Below are 6,657 nucleotides of genomic sequence, written 5' to 3' on the forward strand. Positions count from 1 at the left end.
ATCCTCGCGCCCCCCCTCAGGACTGTTCGACATATCGGCTGGAGATAGGAGAATCAGGGGTCCCATTTTTGATGTTACTGAGATGTCTATTAAGGGCTTCTCAGTCTAGCTGTTGGACGCTACTTGGTTTGGCTTCATGTTCACTTCTCTCACAATCTGGTAGTTCTATAATCTATAGTTCAAATGAACTGCTAGAAACATGGAATAAAGACATTTAAAATACAAATGTGAATCTTGTTCATACATAACATAAAGTAGTGACTCTATCAAATTGCTATGACATTTTAAAGCACTTCAAATTCTGTATTCTTTTGTTGCAGATAGGTAACAAATATTTCATGGACTAGTGGACTATTAACCAGTATTTCCTGGCTGGATCTGATCTGAGGGCCACCCTTTGGATAACTCTATATTAGACATCTAAGTGGAAATGTCTAGCACATAGGTGAATATTCAAATCTACCTTTAATCGTCACCAAAGGGCACAGGCAATGTCTATAAATTCACTTTGAATGGAATTTAAGATTAATTCTGACTCGACAACTATTCATTGAGTATGTACCACAATTAAGACACTATGCTGGCCTTTTTATGGCAGTACCACGGGGAAGGGACAGATTAAGATCTGTGGGCAATCTGGACAGCCTAATAATTGAGCATCCCTTCACACTAATATGCTTTAAAAATGTATTTACCATTTATCTAGTGGAAATATGAAAAAACTGATTCCCAATAAGAAAACTTATTGGGAGCATATTGAACTGTTTAAAATTTAGATATTAAAGCTGGCAGAACTCAGAGATGAAAGCATTATCTTTTGGTTGAACCCTGTGATTTGTGTCATTTGTGCCCTCATGTGGCAAAAAATATTCAACATAGATTTTATTTTAAATATGAAGCTGTCTACTTGGTTGAGAGAAGAATTGATTTTATCTCTCTCCTGCTATGTGAGAAGTTCCTTGTGGAAACCCAAACTAATTGACAACCTGTTTTCAATTCATTGCTGTGAAGTTTCATTTCTTTTGAAGAAGGCCCCCTATGACAGCAATGTGGTGGAACTCTCCCTTTATCTGGCTTGGTTCTGATTAGCATCCCAGATTTTACAAATGTAAAATAGAGATATAGAGAATTTAAATAGCTTGCCTGATGTCACTTATCCGGAAAGTGACAAACACAGGCTTCAGCGTAATTTTCTAACTTTAAGGACAGTATTACTTGAGTGACTCCATTTTGAAAAATATTTAAAATACCCTAATGGTAATAATCATTATACATGTAGACTGGTATTTCACCAACTCTTGATGCTTGTTGATGTTGTAGGACTATCATCACCGTACAACGACCTTTCAATCAACAACTATTTCTGGGTATAGAGAATGGAGTCTCACCTATACAAACAAAGGAATCCACTCTGCTTCGACATGGCCCCATATTTTCCTTCTCTGCTCCTAAACTGGCCCCTCTAGAGACATCGTCTGCCCATAGCCTGCCGACCACCTGTAGGATCGCCTTCCCTTGTGGGAAGGACCAGCAATTCTGATGGGGGAGCTAGGTCCTCTTTATTCCCCATTAGAAAATTCTGTGCACAATTCATAAGAATGCCTTTCTCCTCACTTTAGTGTTGCACATATTCCAATTTCATATTGAAGTTTTTTAGTTCATTTTTTCCCTAGAATTGCCACAACTGGTCCTGTCCTCCAATATCTAAGCTTTCTTCCAAAGTCAGACCTTTCTCTCTGTTTACTCATTTCTGAAGGTAAGTACTCTTCTGGGGTGCTCCTCAGTTCCTCATGCAATAGGGTGTGATAGTTTCCCCCAAGCAGGTTCTCGAAATCCCAGGAGTTTAGGCCTCAAACAAGGAAACGTCCTTCCCTCCTACCCCTTTTCCCTCCCAAGCATACTGATGCAGACAAACAAAAGGCATCCTCAACCCTTAGTCTCTGAGCTAACTCTTTTTAAAAAAAATCTCCAAATGGACATCCCCTTGAGCTGTTTCTAAAGAAACAATACAGAAAGGCTTGGGGTTTCACCCAAATCACAAGATTATATCATCTTTACTTTCTTAAATCTGGCTGCAAAGGATTATGGACTTTTTTAAGAAAAGGAAATTATTATTTGGAAGAATATAAAGAAGCTTTTGTTAAAGTGTTTCTTCTAGATTTGCTTTAAATATATTCAACCTGTATTTTATTAAATACCCATGTCAACACTGTGCTAGACAATCCTCACCTTAAAATCCAGTTGGGGAGACACCATATAACAAGTCACTGCAACGTAGTGTAATACTTGCTATAGTGGACAAAAAGAAAAGAGGTACTAATTCTGTTGGGATCCTCTCAGATTTCTGGCTCTGCAACCTGATGGACAGTGGATACTATTATCTAGGGTAGAAAATAAAGAAGGAAAAAGTTTCCAAAAGATACCTGAAAGATAGCTAAAAGGTAACGAATTGACTTTTGTCTCTGCTAAGTTGTGATGCCTATGGTACCGTCATTCATTCATTCACTTACTCATTCAATATCTTTATTTAGCAACCATCAAATGTGGTGAATGAAGCTGGATGTGTATTTGGAAATGTTCAATAGAGAGTGGAAATCAGGTCTGGAATTGAAGAGCTCTATTAGGTAGAGAGTATAGAAATGGAAGCCACTGATGTGTTTAGAGAGATAGCTGAACCAAAAGGAGTAGATTTGTGACACCAGGGGAGTGCAAAGAATGAGAAAAGAAGACCCAGAAGTGAGCCCAGGGGAAACTTTTTCAGTGTCAAGAAGAGGCTGGAGAAAAGTTGTCACAATAAGCCCTCCTCCTTTTGTTTTTATTTAGTTTTTTGACTTCCTTAGTAAAATTTATTTACATTTTGCTAGTACAAATTCTTCAGAAACTTGGAATATACATGATCTTCGTAAACATCATGTAAAGTCTTATCTAATTTGAGATCTTTGTCTCAGGTATGTCTATAAGCATCTTCTCAATAAAGAATTTTCATTTAGGGCCGTCCGAGTGGCGCGTTGGTTGAGTTGGCTTGGGACACCAGCTCTGAGCAGCAGGGCCCCGGTTCGGATCCATATTAGGGCCAGTGACACTGTGCCCTCTACAGCTCGACCTGGAGCCGGGCTGCCGTGAGTCACCAGCGAGGGCATAGGCTGCGGTGAAGCTGCAGTGGGTTGCCATAAGCTATCCTGAGCAGCTGGCAGCCAGTGTGAGCTGCCAAGAGCCGCAGTGAGTGGCCATCCAGAGGAGCAGCCGGCAACCAATCTGCCTCAGCCGGGAAGAGCGCAAATGATAATACCAACATGGGCCCGTGAAACAACGTCCTCCACAACTAGAATGAAGAACAAAAAAAAAAGAACAGCAACTTGTCTGTTCTCCTACCCCGATTCCCCAACATTGTTGCCCTCCCCCAATTCCCCAATAAAATCTTTAAAAAAAAGAATTTTCATTTAAATTGAATGTAAAAAATTAATTTAGCCTAATCACAGCAGTCAATTGCATTGCTTTCTTAAATTCTCCCAGCTTACAAATTAGCAGTTGTAATTATTTTTAAAGGAAAGGGGGGTACAGTGTGCAGAGAGAGGAGCTCCACTGTATGAATCCCATAGGACCCATAACCACAGATAAAATGAACGTTGGAGTTAATCTTCTTCCCCTGAGACTCATGCTTACAGTTTGAGTTCAACTCTTTACAAAAGTTATTTCTGGCAAGAGGAAAAGGTAACACATTAGAAGATAATCGAACCCGATTATCTCTCCTTCACACAGGAATCTAGGACAGGTTCCCAGGAAGGGCCCAGCTCGCCTCTGGGGTAAGCAGGACAGCTGCCCTAAGGATTTTAACCCCTCAATCTTCATATCACCTTCCCTCCCTGCTGCTAGAGAGCACATTCTAAAAGGATTCTCCTTCCGATACGGTTGCGCTGGACCAAACTTTGTCAGACCTGGAGTCAGACAGGGCCACTGTCCTCAATATATCTAAGTTGCAAAATTCCTTCCTTGCAAGTGAAAAACTGCGTACCTCGCCCTGTTCCCTGTTGCATGGCATCAGCATAACAGCAACCAATCACAAGCCTGTTCTGAAAGAGACTGTTAGAAAGCGGAGGCTGTATTGGTGATGGAGCTTTGTCAATCTCCGCAGAGTCACCGCCTCTTTTCTCTTAGCAACGGGTGCGTCACAGCAACAGCCTGCCGAGGAGCTGCGGTTTGTGCTCTTGGACTTGTTTTTCTAAGAGAGGAGAGTCAAACTTCCATCTTCAGGCCCCGAAGGAGTTTTTCCCTAGGGTACTGCAAAGAGGCTTCTTATCCCTTCAGTTTAGCAGTATCAGGTAAGGGAAGCTCTGAATGGGAAAGGAGGTTTGGAAAAACAATTAAGTATTTTATTCACCCTTTCAAGGGCACTTGGAACATTCTCTATGCCAGCAATGTGCTAGCTACTGTAAAAACTACAAAAAAGGACAAAACCTAACCTGCTTTCAAAGGACTTCCAGCCCAGCCAGGAGACAAAAATAGCAACAAGAGAGCAGTTAACGACACTCTTAAGAACTTTGAGGGCAGGTAGTGTGTCTTGTTCACATCCCCAGTGTCTATCACATTGCCTGGCACATAGTGGGAGCTCAATAAATACTGGATGGATGGATGGATGGATGAATGAATGGATGGATGGATGGATGGATGGATGGATGGATGGATGGAAAAACAGTTTGATCCTGGCCATTCACTGGTATCAGGAATCAAAGAAGAAAAGATTAATGTGGACTGAAGTACTTTAGAGAGATGACTTCAGAGCCATTAAGAAAGGTCTGCAGTAGATAGTGAAGACAATGACAGGGAAAACACTAACTTTTTGAAAGTGGAGATTTTGTCTTATTTCTCTAGTGACCTCCAGTGCCTAGTTGCTGCTCAGTAATTTCTCTCTCCTCCTGAGTGTATGCTGAATACTGAACAAATTCACAGCAATTTTCAGGCAGCTCTGAGTTTGAGGCTCTCTGCTTTTGCAGAAGCCTGGCATAATTAACTGCATTACAGGGTGATTAGAAGCATCAGGGAAAACAAAATTGTTTAAGCCTCTGAGTGAGAAAGTTGGGGAGGCTTTAGAGAGAAGGTCATATTGGAGTTGGACCTTGAATGAGTAAGATTTAAGCAAGCAGAGAAATGTGTGAATGGTGTGAAGCAAGAGGGATGGGGAGAGAAGGGAATTCCCCAGAGAGAAAGACAGGAAGTTCTGGCGACTGTTTGGAGAATGGAGAGTAATCCTATCAGGCTGGAGTAGAACTGGAAAGGTGGATGTGGTGAGGCAAACTGTGAAGGGTGTTAAAGGTGATTCTTACACTTCACTCTATCCTGTTTCACAAAGTCTAGTCTGCAGACTACCAGTGCAAGACTACCTCATAGTGATTTTTAAAATGCAGGCTCACCCAGACCTGCAGGATCACGGTGGCTCCGGGAAATCTGCATTTCTCCACTCCTGGAGATGAGCTGTGGACAATACGGATCCACATTATATTCACCAGTATATAAGGACGTGACTCGTTCAGATCTGGGTTTTAGAAAGAGAGTGCTGAAAGCCTGCCCTGTCCGTGACTATTCCGGTTGGAACAGAGGCAGGGAGTCCATTAAAGTGGCTGTGATCTAGTTGGAGGGTGGGGGAGGAGACTCTGTGGATAGAAACATAAAATTGCCTGTTTATTTTTACTAACTGCTGATTGAAATGTATGTGTTTGGTAATAAGCCACCATGGTAGTAGCAGGACTTGTCACTTTGTCACTAAAAGAAATTACAGCTGTTTTCATATTACATTAAGGATATTATTGATTTATGATTTTTGCTCATCACATCCTCAAAATTAAGGTAGTAATTAGGACCACTGCTACATCTTGTTATTTAATGTGTTAATAGAGAAGCACATAACATTAGTATAACTTAAAAATCCTTTGATAACCGTATTTCAATATCTGTCTCCCTTTTAGTCCTGTGCTTTATTTGACGTATGGGCTTCAGCAGGCTGCCAAGGGGGTTCCTGGCACAAAACAGTTAGGAACCTCTGGTATAGGAGGACTTGTTAGCAGAACAAGTGGAGACCACGGGAGAGGCAGGCTTGGAATCCAAGAGACATTTCTAAGGGCAACGTAATGGGATAGCATCTACTTACAGGAATAAATATTTAATCTTGGAAAGAGATGGTTGCTAGGTAGGAAATGGAGAAACTAGTGTTGTAGACTATTTGGAATTATTGTAAGAACAGTTATTTCTGGAGGGTGGATGTTGTGTGCTGGTCAGAAGATGGTTGAAGAGCCCAGGAGAACATTGAAGCTTAATTAGAGTCTTGGTGGAGATTGAACAAGAAGCAGCAATTCTTGGAGATACATTTACCAGAATCCCAAGGTGTTAGTCTTGGATTGTATTCTAAATCTTTGTTTAAAAATAGAAAAGATGGAAAGCAAGCTTAATGAGCTTACAAATACTTTGGGAAGAGAAAAGAGGATGATGACCACCTAGAAAAGGTCAGCTAATTGAAGAAGACTCGGGGACCTAATACTTTCTAAGGAAGACCTTAGGTGGAAACAAGGTGCCAGAGCTACAGGTCTTCCAGAATTAAAGGTCTCATGGCTGAAGGTAAGCCACACATGCATACAGGTAACAAGTGGGAACTGTAAGCAGGTGTGC

General features: G+C 41.3%; 1 protein-coding gene across 1 annotated transcript in view; it reads left to right on the forward strand.

The window, feature by feature from the left end:
- Positions 1 to 4,189: 4,189 nt before the first annotated feature.
- DNAI3 (dynein axonemal intermediate chain 3) overlaps positions 4,190 to 6,657 on the forward strand; it is a 97,487-nt gene continuing 95,019 nt past the window's right edge. The window contains exon 1 of the mRNA XM_019626408.1: positions 4,190 to 4,319. The gene's annotated coding sequence lies outside the window, so the exon portion shown is untranslated. The remainder of the gene's footprint in view (positions 4,320 to 6,657) is intronic.

Source organism: Hipposideros armiger, unplaced genomic scaffold (assembly GCF_001890085.2).
Source record: "Hipposideros armiger isolate ML-2016 unplaced genomic scaffold, ASM189008v1 scaffold_675, whole genome shotgun sequence".
NCBI classification, from domain to species: Eukaryota; Metazoa; Chordata; class Mammalia; order Chiroptera; family Hipposideridae; genus Hipposideros; species Hipposideros armiger.